This window comes from Mustelus asterias, chromosome 12, assembly GCF_964213995.1.
Source record: "Mustelus asterias chromosome 12, sMusAst1.hap1.1, whole genome shotgun sequence".
In the NCBI taxonomy this organism is placed as follows: domain Eukaryota; kingdom Metazoa; phylum Chordata; class Chondrichthyes; order Carcharhiniformes; family Triakidae; genus Mustelus; species Mustelus asterias.
In genome coordinates, this window is record NC_135812.1 from 17,551,017 (window position 1) to 17,568,108 (window position 17,092).

A 17,092-nucleotide genomic window follows, 5' to 3' on the forward strand; every position below is an offset into this window, starting at 1 on the left:
AACAAACTGAGTAAAATTGGTTAATTTTGATCCCAACACGTTTGACCCAGGAGGGGTGGGGAGGAAAAAAGTTGGCAAGTAAGAAAAGTTGCCAAGTGTGCGCGCGCCCCCACCCACACGCGTGCACGCGCCCCCACCACCCTCGTGCACGCGCCCCCACCCCTCGTGCACGCGCGCAGGGGGGGGTTGGAATCTCGCGATGGCAGCGCGCGGGGCGGGTGCACGGGATTTGTGGGGCTTCCCGTTGGGCTGCGGTTGGAGCGACAGCGGAGAGAGAGAGAGAAGGTGGCGGCGGCGGAGAAGAGCAGGGACAAACCTCCCCCCATTCCACACCATTAACAACAAGATAATCCCTCTTTAATAACTCCCACCTCCTCAAATACTGACCAGAGGAAAAAAAACCCCACTCGAGTTGATATATAGTGGGGAAAAAAAAGAGGAGAAAGTGTGTGTGTGTTGAAGAGAGAAGCGGCGGCGGCGGCGGCAGCGACAGCAGCGGGGGACAAGTGGCGAGGCCTGCGAGTTGTCCTTGTTGTTGTCTCCGGGCGGGGCAGAGGGGGCAGCGGCCTGGATGCTGGAGGCGGCGGCCGGAGCCGGGGGGCCGAGTGGGTGAGGTAAATGTGCGCATAATCCGACCCTTCACTCCCGCCATCTTGAGTGTGTGGAGAGGGGAGAGAGGGAGGAAAAATTGGGAGGAGTTTTTCTCTCTCTCTCTGTGTCTTTTGCTCCACACTCCTGACATTCATTTTTTTTTATTTCTCTCCTCGGAGGGAGTTTTCTGGCTGGACTGGCGTGAAGGGCAAGCAAGCCGCCTTTCCAGTGGTAAGTGAGTGAAGTGTGTTACTTACCCTTCACCCCCCATCACTTCTTTCACCCCCCCTTCCCTTCCCTTCCCCTCCCCTCATAAATTCTCCTCAATCACTGTATGTTTGGATTAGAGAGGGACAGAGAGAGAGAAATGCAAGGATTCCGCTGCCCCAAATTCCTCTCTCTCTGACTGCAATGCTGCTACGAGCTTGCGTACATCCGTCATGTCTGTTTGGCAGAGGGGGGGGGGGAAAGAAAAAAACATCAGGATAAAGAAAGGCTTTATTGGAAAGGCAGGGTGGGGGGGACTGTGCTTTTCACCACATTTTTTTTATTGGAAAGGCGGGGGGGAAGGTTCTGGTTTTCACATTTTTATTGGAAAGGGGGGGGACACTGCTTTTCACTACATTTCTATTGGAAAAAACGGGGGACTGTGCTTTTCACTACATTTCTGTTGGAAATAAAAAGGGGGGACTGCTTTTCACTACCTTTCTGTTGGAAATAGAAAGGGGGGACTGCTTTTCACTACATTTCTGTTGGAAATAAAAAGGGGGGACTGCTTTTCACTACATTTCTGTTGGAAATAGAAAGGGGGGACTGTGCTTTTCACTACATTTCTATTGGAAAAAACGGGGGACTGCTTTTCACTACCTTTCTATTGGGGAAAAAACGGGGGCTATGTTTTTCACGTCATTTTTTAATTGGAAAGGCGGGGGGACGGTGTTTTTGACTACATTTCTATTGGGGGGGAAAAACCAGGAGGGACTGTGCTTTTCACCTAATTTCTCTTCATAAAAAAGAACCACAACGCATTTTTCACTTGCCTGCTCCATATATTTGTGTATTTTCGGGGGGGGGGGGTGGTAGTTGGCTGTTTACAAACCCGCAGAGTCGTGACAGTATTTTCGAAGGTTGCTGTTGATCATCATCTCCCCCTCTCTCGAAGGATTTTCCAGCCTCCCTCCCTCTTTTCCTTTTTTTAAAAAAGGAGAGAGATTCGTCCTTTTTCATTTTACAAAAAAAACATACCTGCCTCCAGTCCTGTCAGTATTGATGGCTATTGCGTTTCATTTAGGAATCCGATTTAAAAGTCCAATTGGAGGGGAAGGGGGTGTTGGGGGTGGTTTCCATTATCAGGCTGTATGAAATGGGGTATGCTCACTTTTATTGAACTGCAGTCATCGTTTTGAGCAAGATAAAAGCCTTTACTGTCATAAGTCGACTTTTTAGCTTGTGCATTGTGTGGTATTTTGCTAAAGAAAATATATCTTCAGCCCTGGGTGTTTGTAAATGTATTGTCAGACTACACAGATATAGGCTGAAAAAGTATTTATGAACATATGTTGTATTGGAATGCTGTAAAACTATGATCTATAAAAGTGTGTATGAATACTTCTTTTGTGGTTGAACTTGAGTTGTCCTGGAGTAATTTGTATTTTAATGTCAATCATGTATTGCTTTAATGTTGTGTATCTGAAAAGGTGATTGATTATAGAAGTTGTTCTATGGGGAGATGATGGCATAGTGGTAATGTCACTGGACTAGTGTTCTGGGGATATGGATTCGTATCCTACCATGGCAGCTGGTGGAATTTAAATTCAATTAATTCATTAATTTGGAATTGAAAAGTGGTCTGAGTAATGGGGCCATGAAACTACCATCAATAGTAAAATAAATCCACAAATGCCCTTTAGAGAAGGAAATCTGCTCTCCATTCCTGGTTTGGCCTACATGTGATTCCAGATCTACTCTTGACAGCACTCTGAAAAAGCCTAGCAAGGCATTCAGTTGTGCCAAACTGCTATTGATATCAGTTGTACTGCAGTGGTTCAAGAATTGGGCTCACTACCTATCACCTTCTCAAGGGCAATTAGGGATGGGCACCAAATGCTTACCAGACTTTGCCAACAGTACCCACATCCAATCAGAGAATTAAAAAAAAAGATTGTCTGGGAAAAATTAACTTTCATTAGAACAGTTAGGAAACACTATGCATGTAAATTGTCATCAATTCTCAATGCAAATTGCTATTAGCATGAATCTCTCTTGGAGAAAACTTTGACTGCATTAAATAAAGGTTGTGATTTCACTGCAGGCTCTTGACATGATACATGAGCATCTTTTAACCAAATGTAGGAATCGTAATGCTTCAACAAATAAGATAGTGAATGTTTTGTTGATACCAGCTGACTCCTATTGAGATGTTTTTCACCCTCTGAACCTGTAAAAGTGTTTGTGCAGCCTGTGATAAATAGTGATGATGACATTCTGGTGGCTTGAAGTATTTAATCCTGCATGTAAGCTTCCAAAACCATTGTCGCAGGAAATGAGGGTAAACTAGCATGTGTGTATGCACAGTGAATGATGGATACCTGGGAGTCTTCTGATAGAGGAGTTCAGGTGATAGGTATAAAATGCTTCAGCTTTTCTGTCAAACGAAACCCCTCAATTAGTTAACTGCCATGACATTTCTTTATATGTTTTTATTCAACGAGGTTATCTTTTGTTCAGTTTTCCTTTTTTTTGTTAGCATGATCTTGACTGCAGCTGCAGGTTTGTGTTGTACATTGTCAATCATTAAACTTGCTGTGTAATTGATTACTTTTAAATTTATGGAAAACTTGTTGTTAATTACAGTGTGTAGTTACACGCTCAGTTTTATTACCTCAAAATTGGAGAGCATGGAAGAACTTCTATCAAGCATTTGTAAAAGGTGTGTGAGACACTTAAATCAGTAAAACCAGCATACAAGATTTTATGACATTTGCAGTTGAACAGCATTGGAATGGAGAAGTTACAAGTGGAATTTAATGAGTTAAATTGCAAATGTTGTATCTTTCCCAAAGAAGAGATTGTGCTGGTAATTCTAACATGGGTGAATTCAAAATTGAATCCATTGTGATACGTTGAAGGAAGTTTCTATAATCAGTAAATTAGCATTTCTATATTCGGATCCATCCTAGCCTGTGCATGGGTTAAATTCTACAATTCTAGATGGCATTTTCTCATGCATGTTGAGATTGTTTTTTTTTAATCCCCTCACACTTACTGTGAGGTTACTGTAGGATTATTTTACATTGTGAATCATCCTTCATAAAGTCATTACTCGCATTCGAATCAATGTATTTGTCATGAGGTATCAGTTTTGAATTAAAAGCTAGAAAATGATAAACCTCTTTTTAAAAATCTCCATTTTATATGTATATTATTTGAAAAGATAAACTGCAAATGTTCATAAAATATATTTATTGAATAGAGGATGCTGTATAACAGGTATCCCAAATTAATTTTGATAGCAACCATTTTGGACTTGTACATTTTTGTCTCAAATGTCACTGGCTTTGCAAAACTGGTTGTCTGGCAGATTTTTTTAAAATGATAGCGGAAGTATGAAGTTTTCATCAAAATCTTCCACTACTATGCAGATTGCAATAGGGAATGGGCATTTTTACATTTCCATAATATCAAATGTTTTCATAATTTTGTTTAATTGTCATGCAAAGGGAAGAAAGGGGAAGCCAGTTTCAACATGCAAAATTGTAAAATCCTATGATGTGCAGAATGCAAGCTATCATAGACCTCCTAGATAAGTACCATTAACAATGAATCGATGGAAATGTAATCTTGGCTAATAGAATAGTGAATGCAGATATTAATATCTGTTTAGTGCACTTTACCTCAGTTTTGAAACGGTTATTTGCAATTTTTAGTCATTTGCTGCAGGTAGTTTGCATATGTCAAGGTGTCGCTTTTAAAGTTTCTACTACTGTAAGTTGACAGTGGTTAGAACAGTGGTTAGCACTACTGTCTCACAGCGGCAGGGATCTGGGTCCAATTCCGATCTTGGGTGACTGTCCGTATAGAGTTTACATGTTTTCCAGAGTCTGCATGGGTTTCCTCCAGGTGCTCCAGTTTCCTCCCACAGTCCAAAGATGTGTAGGTTAGGTTGATTAGCCATGCTAAATTGTCCCTAAATGTCTCAGGTTATGTAGGTTGGGGGGGATTAGCGGGTTAAGGGGATGGGACAGGAGGTGGGCCTGGATAAGATGTTTTGTTGGAGAGTCGGTGCAGACTTGATGGGCTGAATGGCCTCATTCTGCACAGTAAAGATTCTATGAAATTAGTGAATTGCTGTCCAGTGCTTCCGAAGGTGCAGTTTCAGGCTTTGGAAGTATGATGTTGCAGAAATGTCAAATTTCCATTCCTAATTGCCAAAATATTGTTCAATTATAGCAAGTGCTGTTGCATATTTTTTCCAGAAGAGAAAGCATATGATCCTTATCAAAACATTATAACTTTTGACCTTGACGAGCAAGTTTCTTGGTTTCATTTTTGATCATTCATTGCATTATAGGTCGTGAGAAATTGGCAAATATTCTATGAAGTAAAAATGTATTTTCGTGGAGAATTGCCTGTCTTGATTTCAAATTTATTGATCCAGATGGAAAAAGTTATTTTTTTTTTCTCTGAACAGTATTCAAAATTTCTGCCTTGTGTTTTGATTTTCAAAAAATAATTCAGATGTGTAACCCTATTTTTCTTATCTTGTTTTTAGCTTCATAATTCTCCTTTGTGCCTAGATTATATTTGTTAACCAAGAGATTTGTTGATAACTGGTTGAAAAGGCAGATCAATTATAGCGCTAAACTATACCTGCTTGAAGGTCAAAGTTTTAGTTTCTAATTTGTGATGAGTGGGCTGATCTTAACAGGGGTAACAGGTTGGGGCAATAAGAATGTTTCCGCACTCCTTATTTAGGGAGGGACAAAAAAAAGTTAGCCAAGATTTTTGTCTTAACTGCTATGCGATAACTGTTGCTGAAAGATGTGCCTATGTGGGTGTTGAATGTAAGTACGATCAGGCTTGATAATGATGCTCTTCACAGTTGACTAGCTTGCCAACATACTTGTGCATGAAGGATGAGCACTTGGGCTGCCACTGCCTTTGAATTGTACACCAGTGAAAGTTTATATTTTCAGGAGAGAAAAGGGGACGAAGAAAAATTGTTCTGTGGGTAGGGTTGTGGAGGGTAGGGGGTTATTTAGTTAAGTTATGGTCAGTTTTGTGCTAATTTTTACTGGGTTAAAACTATTTGTGCATCCTTGACTGGATTCTAATGCAACTCTTTTTGCTTGACAAAAGACTTAAAAACAAGAAATCCTGAATTTTGAAGCATTTTTCATGTTTTGTTTGACTTCTGATCAGTTTTAGTTTTGCCTGTATTTTATTTGCTATTTGATATTTATAAACATAAGATATTTTTAAAATCAAATTTGTATACAGTTTCTACTTTTTGTAATGTGCTACAATTTGGTCTTTGTTTAGATGAAATGTCATGCACAAAATGTAGTCAAAATGTTTGTATTGTAATATTTGAGTCTTTGTATTTCACTAGGCTTGCACAGAGAATGAATAGATTGCAATGGCTATTGTTTAATACTTAAAACATATTCAAATTAGAAGCTCAATTGTAATGTAATATGGTTTAACTTTAGGGCAATGGTGGCATTTGACTTGATTAAATCAAAGTTGAACAATACTTTTAAAAATATGTAACTCCCTCTGGTGGGCCTTTAATTAAACAGATTCGTTTGGCGTGAAAATTGGACCAAATGATGAATTATTGAGACTTCAAAGTTCATCACTCTTGGGTTTGAGATGCAATATTATGCTTTCTATGCTGATTGCCAAAGAAGAATTTTTTTTTATATGCCGTGGGATATGGGCATTGCTGCATTGCCATTCCCAATTGTCCTCATGAAGGTGATGGTGTGCTGCCTTCTCAAGCCACTGCAGTCTGTGTTGTAAGAACATTCATAGTGCTGTTGGGAAGGATGTCCCAGGATTTTGACCCAGTGACAGTGAAGGAACAGTGATATAGTTCCAAGTCAGGTGCTGTGTATCTTGGAGGGAAACCTTCAGGGAATGGTGCTCTCATGTATCTGCTGCCCTGTCCTTGTAGTAGATTGAGGTTGCGGGTTTGGAAGGACCCTTGCTGCAGTGAATCTTGGAGATGGTGTACACTTTGTCACCCTCCTCCACTGTGTGAGGAGGGAGTGAATGTATATTGTGGTGAATGGGGTGCCAATCAAGTGCGTTGCTTTGTCCTGGCTGGTGTTTAGCTGTGCTGAAGCTGCACTCATTCAGGCAAGTGGAGAGTATTCTATCAGACACCTGACTTTGTGCCTTGTAGATGGTGGATCCTCTTTGGGGAGTCAGGAGGTAAATGACTGAAATGGGGAAAGTTCATATTTGATTAATACTTAGAGATATTAAAAAATGAAGATAAAATTACCACTAATATTAAGCTTTGTTTATAAATCTGCAGTAATGCATATCTTGCATTTACCTGTACAGACAATTCATTAGTAGCTCAAAGGTTCAGCTTTCTGATTAGTACATTGTTTTCACTGTGAAGGTGTTCTATTTTTTCATTATATACTCAATTTTGCTTCCTTTGAGCTACAATGACAGTTCACTAATGGGACAACCAATATAGAAAAGTGCAAAAACATAACTAAACCCAAGACTTGAGTGATCAGCAGTTCACAGCTGCGATGGAATGCCGAGTGAATAATATTAGGAGGACATGCAGAGGACATGCATTGCAGGAATTTACAGAGCATGCTAACTTTGAAGTTGGTTGAAGGAAAGGTAAATAGAGATATGGGGATTTAGTGAACACACTGCGTTCGACCTATTGCTTGTGTGGGTTATAAACAGATACAGATTGAATTGAATGGTCTATGTGTTACCATTTCTGCATATGTCAAGGCCTTTCAGCCCTCTTTCTTGCAGGCGCCTATCATGTCACTTATCTTAATTCGTATGTTCTCCAGGTCTCCAATAGCATAGTGTGGGCTCTCCACTCACTGGTCCGTTGCACCTTGCCTTAACCCTGTGCTTCTGTTTGCTTTTGGGTATTGGCTCCTAGGATGGAGCCTAAAACTACCACCTCAATCTAATGACCAAAGAGCAACACTTGCAAGCAAGAAACAGTGGCACGCCCTGTGAACGGGCAGTTTTCTGTCAGTCGCAAAAATATTTATTGCCTTCTCTGGTTTTCAGGTTAGATGCTAAATCAAAGCTCTGCCTACATTGGTGTAACGGATCCAGTGACATACTTTCGCAGAGATGAGCGGAAAGTTTGCCCTCTAGTCAACCTCAAATCCATCAAAAATGATGAGCATATTCATTTGTTTCAATACTGTTTGTGAGACCTATGGTGCTGCTCTTGCATATGAAATATCAGTGACTTAATATCAAGCCAATCATTAATTGTGGTTTTTTTTATTCGTTCAGGGATGGGGTCGTTGTTGGCTGGGCCAACTTTTGTTGCCCATCCCTAATTACCCATAAACTCAGTGGTTTTCTAGGCTGTTTGAAAAGGCATTTACTCCAGACCCATTACTGTGGGCCTGGAGCCACATGTAGGCCAGACCAGATAAAAATGACAGATTTCCTTCCCTAAAGGACGTTAGTAAACCAGATGGGTTGTGCAGTACATTTGAAATGTCCCTTTGATGTGAAGGGCAGTAATAAATTGAAGTTCTGTATGCTTCCCTTTTAAAGTTCTTCTTAGCCTATCTTTTCAACCAAACGTTTGCTCACTGCTAATCTTTTCTCTCTGATGTGGGATGTGTTCATCCATTCATTTTTAATTTAAGTGCCAAAGGACTTTATGCCTTTATATAATTTTAACGTAAAATGTAAAAATTTCTTGTGTATATTGTTATGGTTGGAAACTGTATAGTTTGACCATGATCATACGTTTATATATTTAGCAAACTGTTATGCAATACAGTGATTTCTCAACTGTGCTGCAGTTACTTCATTTATGTTTGCTGCATAAACTATCATCGGCTTCTGGTGAATTGGAGGACGGTTATATTACTGATGGTACACAGGAAATATTGTGAAATCAGAAAAGTTGGCAAATCTTTTGAAGAAACCAAACTATCAATTAAGCTAATTGACCTGTGAATTTCATGGCGTACATATTTAGTTTTTTAAAAAAGTGTATTGCTTTATATTTTCTCCCCTCACCCACTTTTTCTTTGTTGAATAAACTATTCAACAAACTGATTTTTTTCCCGTAACCTTTCCAGCAGTGCACTAACATTACCTATGCTGTTACCTCTATGCTTGGTTTCACTTTCCATCAGGTCATGAATCTGGGGTGTGTTGAGACTTCAATGTGATCATTTATTTTGAAGTACGCCCATCAATTGGGATACTACATTACAAGCCAAATTGAGCGATAGTGGAAAGACGATCAATGATTTCAAAAGGAAATTGAGCGGGCACTTGAAGGAAATAAACTTGCAGGGTTACAGCAGGGGACTGGGACTGGCTAGTTTGCTCTAACGAAAATCACCATGGGCTTAAGAGTTGAACATGCCTTAATTATTTCAGCAGTTCATTATTTTAATAGTATTCCTTGACCTCCAGTGCAGTGGCTCTTAAAGTTGAAATAATCAGTTAACCGTTTTCATAGTCTAAAGAGCAAATAGAAAATCTTGGATTTGCATGTTCCCTGTGAAGGCTTTTTGTAAGCATGGAAATGATCGTCAATGTTTTCATACTGATGCTGCTTTGGTTTAGCATAGTTCTGCATGTCACCCATTTGTGGGCGGCAGTTTGCTGTGTTACAAGGAAGAAATAAAGCTTTCTAATATGTGAATTATTTAGCCAAGGTCATAAATGTTTTAATGTTTCACAAAATAAAATCTGTATCTTTTTAGATCTGTGGAATGCATAAACACCTCTTTTGTGATGCAATCGAGCTATGCTGTGGTAACTGTATGATGCAGTGAACTTTGTGTAATTTGGGTAAAGTAATTTAACAATTCATGATTGTGGAATGTCTTTTTATTTTCAGTTCAAAATGTTTGTGTACAGTATATTATTGATTTAGGTGGGCTTGATTTTGTTCCACTAAAAGCTTTGAAAGAGTTTGATCATCTTCAGTTGAGAATACAAGTACTCCTAATATTTCTAATTATGGCAGACATGACTAATCTCTCCCAGTTTTTTTGTACTAAAATAATTCATTTGGCTGAAATCTTCGTTATTTGTTTGTTTGGTTAATACTATAGAACTGGTGCTGGTTTTCACATGGATATTAACTGCCAAGTTTTCAAATATAGCTCTTGACACTAACATTTTTGTTTAGTGACTCAGTAAAACCATGCTGGAAATGTAATTATCATTTACCTTTCTTTAAGCCCAATCAGTATTTGTGTGGCAGCATTTCAGTTGAGTTGGTCTTGGGATCAGTCTGTGCCCATATGCAAGGTTAGATTGAAGTTTTTTCCTTTGACTGTCATGCTTATCAAACTTTTGGATTTATGCTAGTCATAGTTTATGAATGACATGCATATTTAGCTATGCTACTGGAGTTGCTGCACTTCAACCTGTATGTTGTTGTCTTCTCTGCAGTTAGCCAAATAAATAACAATGTAATTATACTAAGATTTGTCATTGTTTTAGAAAATTAATATTGTTAACAGATCATATTTGTTCTAAAGTTTCAAAATTTCTGACATCTGGTCAGAGGAGTCTGGTGTTTGCAATTTTTTGAGGGGAGGGAGGAACATAAGGATGCCAATTAGGTTGCAAGGATCATGATCAGAGCCAGTAACAGCTGCAAAGCAGAAAAATTCAATTCAAGCTACGGTTTACAGAATTTTAAAATTGTTACAATCCCATTGGGATTTTTTTTGTACAGTTTGTTTTTAAAAGCTGTTGGTACAAGTAACTAAATGACTGCTGACTGCCTATTAATGTACTCATCCACAGAAAAAGGCAGAACCAAATGCAGAATATTGTGGTCTTGCTGTTTGTGTACAAATAGAAGGTTTGCACTCTGCCAAATGATTTTTTTATTGATTGCTATTACATGTTAACTCTGACTTTAGCAATCCAGAGCAATTTTTTTCAGGAGAAAGTGTTTTAAATTGCACAGATATCTAATTCTTGTTTTAAAAAAAAATTACTTCACTGAAAAGTAGGGCAAACATTTGGAAAGGTTTCGCTAATCACTTTATAAACATCAAAAAATGCTTATTAATTCAGATTGTCGTCTTATCTGTTCCAGTCACTTAGTGTGTACTGCGACTGGTGTAATTGTAAAACAAGTTTTGAGGCCATTGTGTCATCAGTGTCTGAAACAGGTCATATCCAGCAAGGCAAATAAAGAGCCTAAAGCTCAACCTGCATGTGAGAAAATATTCCACAGAAAATTGGACTTAGTATTTATAAAAGCCCACAATATGTATTATATTAGAGATGAGTTGTTGGCTGTCATCATTGGCAATGTTGGATAAATTCATCACCAAACCGTATCTATATTGTCTGTATACCAGAAGGCCCCAAGTACGATTCACATTAATTTAGTTAGACTTTTTCGAAAGTACTAATTGAGATATTATACTTTGTCTGCATGCCTTTGGATCTGCAAGGAGAAAAATAAACTAGGTCCATTGCTCACTGGTAAGACCCTGCTAGAAATGGTATCGGCATAGTTCTTAAATTGGGTTTTGATGTTCCCTACAGTCAGTTTGCCTGTTGACTCGCACTTCTTTAGGTTCACACACACTTCTCACTTGTGTTAAGGATCATTAATGTGTAAAGAGAAATCCGAACATCAATAATTAACTGACAGAGCTATGCCATAAGATCTTGTTTTTTTTATAAACAAAGCAAGCACCACTAACCTTTAGCTTATAAAGTCTTGTGCAAAAAACTCAGTTCTATTTTTACTTATCCCAGGTTCCTTTATCTTATGGAGTCTTGAATGTTAATTTGCTTTTTCTGGGACCTACTGAAAAGGAATGCTATAGCCTTCCAGAATTTACTTTAACTGCCCTTGATATTCTAGCTACTCACAAATTACGCGGGCATCCATTTATGTACTTCTGGCTAAGCATTCCTCCGGTTTTTAAAAAAATCCTCCTGACTTGTGATTGTTCAGCCTCTCGTCCCGGCTTTGGACATGCTTCGACTGTTTTTTGTGGGCATCTCAAATTGCATCTGCCACTGTTGATTACTAAAGATCAAGGAAGTGTTTCATAATGAAGGTCATAGATTAGGTAGTCAACATGTTCTCCCCAAAGTTGGGGAACGTAAAACTAGAAGGCATAGGTTTAAGATGAGAGGGGAGAGATAAAGGGTCCAGAAGGGCAATCTTTTCACACTGGGTGGGGAATATCTGGAATGATATTCCCCACCCCAGAGGCAGCAGTAGAGGTGGATACAATTTTATCTTTTAAAAAGCATTTAGACAGTTACATGGGTAAGATGGATATAGGCAGAATCAAGTGCAGACTGTTTGTGTAACTTTGTGTACAAATAGAAGGGCCAAATGCAGGCAATTAGGACTAACTTAGTGGTAAAAACTGGTGGCATGGACAAATTGGGCTGAAAGGCCTATTTCCATGCTGTAATCCTCAGACTCTGTGTAGTCAACTGAGAAGTCATGGTTCTTTGCCATTGAGAAGAATAAATTTAAATGATAAGAACAAATTTAAGTGATAAATATTGAACATTTGCCTGTTCTTTCACTAATACAATGATAAAACATTGTGGCTCTTTGTTGTATGGTGGCTCCACACTGTTTTTAGATGCTATATGTTTCCAGGGTCATTGAATATTTGAATTAATATCATTATTTCTGAACTCTGCTATAATTTGTTTTATGATACCATCCTTCTTTCTGTAGCTGCTGAATCTTGCTGGATGTGGCTTCATGACACTGGCAGTCTCCTGTATCTCTCCCAGTTGACCATTCTTAATGCCTAAAGCCATGCCATGAGTTTTGGCAGCCCATTTGACTCTAAGGCATTAGAATCCTCATCTGTAGTCTGTACATGCTTATTGAAATTGACCCCTGCCTGATTATATTTTTCTTTGCTCATTTCTAGTAAGTTTTTGATTCTTTCTTGGCATGTATGCATTGTAGACTGGGCCAGCATTTGTTGTCCATTCCTAAATACTTTCGAGAAGTTGGTCATAAGCCTCTGCCTTGAACCATATGATGTAAGTACACTCAGTGGTGTTAGGGATGAAGTTCCAGGCTTCTTAATTCAGCAACATGATATAGTTCCTAGTCAGGATAGTGTGTGTGTTGGAGGGAAACTTGCCAATGGTAGCGTTTTCATGAAACTGCTGGCCACATTCTTCTAGGTGATGGAGGTCATGGGTTAAGAAGGTGCTGGAGAAGGAGGCTTGGTGGTTTGGGGATGAGATTAGGTCAATTATAGAAATTCAGTTGCTACATTTGTTGAGGCAACAATTGAGCACAACAATTGACTAACTTGATATGAACCAGGGATTAAGCATATTTCTGCTAGTTTGAGTTAGTGTCATCAGTGCAGAATAGGTGATATTAGCCAGACAAGTGCAGAGAATGGGTTTTTAATACACGTTGCATCAAGCATATATCGAGTTTCCATAATCTTTAAACAGTGGTTTAAAAATCATTTTTGCCTGAAACCAGTGTCATCCACAAAGCTGGTCCCTGCACAGATCAAAATAATAAGAATGGTGAGTTTCTGTTTGCAGCCATTTCAAGAGGCATTTCAAATTACAGCATCATCACCGCTTCTCTGAACGATCTGCCACCAGGAAAGTCAGTCAGAAGATGGTCTGTCTATTGTAATAATCTCTAGAGTAGAGTGTTCGGTATGTTATCAGGTGTGTGATAGAATGAATTGTCCATTATGTTGGATAAAAATTTGCAAATTCAACAGCTGAGCATAATCTTGGAATGGAACTTGAGTTAAATGGGCTTACGATGAGAGTGATAAGTGCAGATGGTTTAAATGTTCAATTTTATTTGGTGGATTTGCAACAGTGTCGTGTGATTAAAAGAGCTTTCATTGTGGTGGCCTGAGAAAGAAAGGTACTTTCAAGGTGATTACTGCGAGCAGGCAGCAGTATCCTGGCGGATACTGTAGCACAGTGGTTAGCACTGCTGCTTCACAGCTCCAGGGACTTGGGTTCGATTCCTGGCTTGGGTCACTGTCTGTGTGGAGTTTGCACATTCTCCTCGTGTCTGCATGGGTTTTCTCCGGGTGCTCCGGTTTCCTCCCACAGTCCAAAGATGTGCGGGTTAGGTTGATTGGCCATGCTAAAAAATTGCCCCTTAGTGTCCTGAGATGTGTAGGTTAGTGGGTAAAATATGTAGGGATATGGGAGGAGGGTCTAGGTGGGATTGTGGTCGGTACAGACTCGAAGGGCCGAATGGCGTCTTTCTGTACTGTAGGGTTTCTATGATTTCTATGATCCTTTTGGGGGATTTGTAGCTGAAACTTATATCAGGCAATATGCTCAGTGACCCATTTGTTAGAGAGTTGAAGGTTTTTGTGCTGAAGTCTTGGGTCAGTGAGTGGTGGAGAAAGATGCTCAGCTACCCACTTCTGATTTGATTTTCTAGCATTTTGTTTGATCACAGTTTCTCAATGTTGCGCTCCTGTGTAGTTAGTTCCTCATCTAGGCATAACATTTCACTTGGCTGAAGTTCTTCATTTCCTATTATATTGGATTGTACAGTTACTTTCAAACATGACGGCTGGCTTACTGGCTGAAAGGATGCAGGATTTTTATTTGATAAACTTTACAGGATTCCATGTGTATAGTGGGGAAATTAAGTAATTATATGGATTTGTTTAACATATGCTGTTAAATATTATGCTAAATTGTTAGTCAGTCATTCGTAGTCAGTCATTCCTATCGTTGAAGATGAAATAAAATTTGAGAAGCAACAAGAGCATTAAATTAACTTCAAGTTACCTAGTAACATAGACTAAGAAATGTTTATTTTTCTATAAGCTTGCACGTGCTGTGGGTCTGTTTTGTAACTGTCAAATGAAATTGCCAGCATAATGTAATGAGTTTTAGTGAGTGAAATGATCCAAATTTTTAATTGTTCAATGGGTAAAATAAACTTTCATGGAGGGCTTGTCACCGCTCCTGTAGAAGTTTTCCTTGTATTCTCAGGGATCAACGTTAACTGCAAACTTGGAGCTTTCTAGGGTGTGGGTGCACAGCTGTATTTCATTTGTATCTGCTGTCTTACTATGGAGCCATATTTCTATCTCTTTCCCTTGGGTAGAGAATGGAGGGCTAAACAGCAATATCATTTTGGCCAGTGAAACAAAATGGAAAGGACTGATTTCACTCGAGAGCATTTGCATCAGGGATTTTGGGGGGCATATTCTAAATTCTTCTTTCCCACTATCCGAGATTCCTAATTGTTTTTATAGAAATTGCACCAATATACTCAGTACAGGGTTAACACGCAATTGCAGGCATTAGATCAGAAAATGATAACTAATAGTTCTGTTGGTACAGCTGCAGAGAAATACTACTTGGATGAAGTTTTCACAACAAGAACAGCAGAAAATGCTGAGCTAAAAAAATCAGTAGGATAAACTAGAAACTGTTTTCAACAGCGAGGAGTCATTTTTTCGGTGTAATTTACCACTTCCATTGCTGTCAAATATTGTGGTCATTGTAACTAAAAGTGTCTAGCTAAATAGCGCAAGTTATAATATTGCATGGGTTGCCCTTCATTACATTTAAGTAAAGTGGTATGATGCAATGGCTAGCAAATTCTTTTCTTTTGGACTTGAATGCAGCCAGCTCCAATTGAGAAAAAATATCTGTCTTCATTATTGGAGTCCGAAACAAAATTGTGCTGTATCAACTCAACTCGAACTGGGAGTGGGTCCACAAAATTGGCACTGCGAAGCCACAAGTTTGTAGGAACAAGGGAATATAATATGTCAGTGGTGCAGCATCTGAGAACAGTTTAAAGGCACACTGTTGGCAAAGGGAGAATTCTTCATCTGGCTGTACTGTGGCCTGATGAGGGAATACTTTATTCTGATGCTGGGTGTGTGAGTGCGAGAATCTTTTTTTCCCTGGTATTAACTTCCTTTGTTTTGGTAAGCAAACTTTTTTTTTGCTGTTTTGTCCTTGCTAGGAGTGACTCCAATTGTGTTGGTTGCTTTCTATTTATCTTTCAAAGGTCATTATTCATAAAGTTTTGATGATGAGTGACGGCACTTTATTCAACTTTGGGGGGGAAGGGAACATAGAGCATAACGTCCAAATGTGCATATCCAGTAGAGGTCACTGGGTAGGTTCTGTAAAATATTTTCCCATGTCAAAAGTAGATATATGAATCCTGCCAAACCACAAATATAATTCATTACTTATGACTGCTCTGTAATAAGAGAAACCATAAATAAACATTCTCATTATAGCACACACCTCATTCTAACATATACATTTATGTAATAACTCTGGGTAATAGTCACTCAGATTCTGTGATGTTGAAGATTGAAATTCTGAGAGATTTCAAATTAATTGAAATTGTGGTCAAATTATTTAATATGAAACAAAGTTAGCTACATGATAAGGCACTATTTTTGGTTTGCAATGTTACTTCCATTATTAGAGTCGAGAGTAGTGCACTGAACAAAGAACAATACAGCACAGGAACAGGCCCTTCGGCCTCCAAGCCTGCGCTGCTCATGTGCCCAACTAGACCAGTCGTTTGTATCCCTCTATTCCCAGTCTGTTCATGTGGCTATCTAGATAAGTCTTAAACGATCTCAGCGTGTCTGCCTCAATCACCTTGCTTGGGAGTGCATTCCAGGCCCCCATCACCCTCTGTGTAAAATACGTCCCCCTGACATCTGTGTTGAACCTTGCCCCCATCACTGCTTCAGCTCCTTCATCAAATACAGATAAAGCTTTCTAATTATGTTTGTAAATTACAACAGTACATCTTCAAATGGGAGAAGGAATGCTCCATTATGGAAAATAGGGCAAGTGAAATGCAATGCATGTAGCAAACAAGTTCAAGAATTGCATTGCTTGATATCAAAAGTTTTCACTTTCCTTACAGTTGGGTATATTTTTCTAATTTGAATTATTGTAATGTTTTTGGGCTTTTTGGAGGGGGACTAGAGGAGGTTCACAAGAATGATCCCAGGAATGAAGGGTTTGTCATATGAGGAGCAGCTGAGGAGTCTGGGTCTATACTCAATGGAGTTTAGAAGGATGAGGGGGATCTAATTGAGACTTACAGAATACGGAGAGGCTTAGATAGAGTGGACTTGGAGAGGATGTTTCCACTAGTGGGAGAGACTAGAACTTGAGGGCACAACCCCAGAGTGAAGGCTAAAACTAAGATGAGGAATTTCTTCAGCCAGATGGTGGTGAATCTGTGGAATTCATTGCCACAGAGGGCTGTGGAGGCCAGGTCACTGTG

The 17,092-nt window shown here is 39.2% G+C and overlaps 1 protein-coding gene across 3 annotated transcripts in view; it reads left to right on the plus strand.

The window, feature by feature from the left end:
• Positions 1 to 246: 246 nt before the first annotated feature.
• Positions 247 to 17,092, plus strand: part of taok1a (TAO kinase 1a) — a 156,687-nt gene continuing 139,841 nt past the window's right edge. The window contains exon 1 of one of the 3 annotated variants that reach the window (XM_078224842.1): positions 247 to 614. The gene's annotated coding sequence lies outside the window, so the exon portion shown is untranslated. Of the gene's footprint in view, positions 827 to 17,092 lie in introns of all 3 variants that reach the window. The other 2 variants (XM_078224843.1, XM_078224845.1) reach the window with 2 other exon arrangements.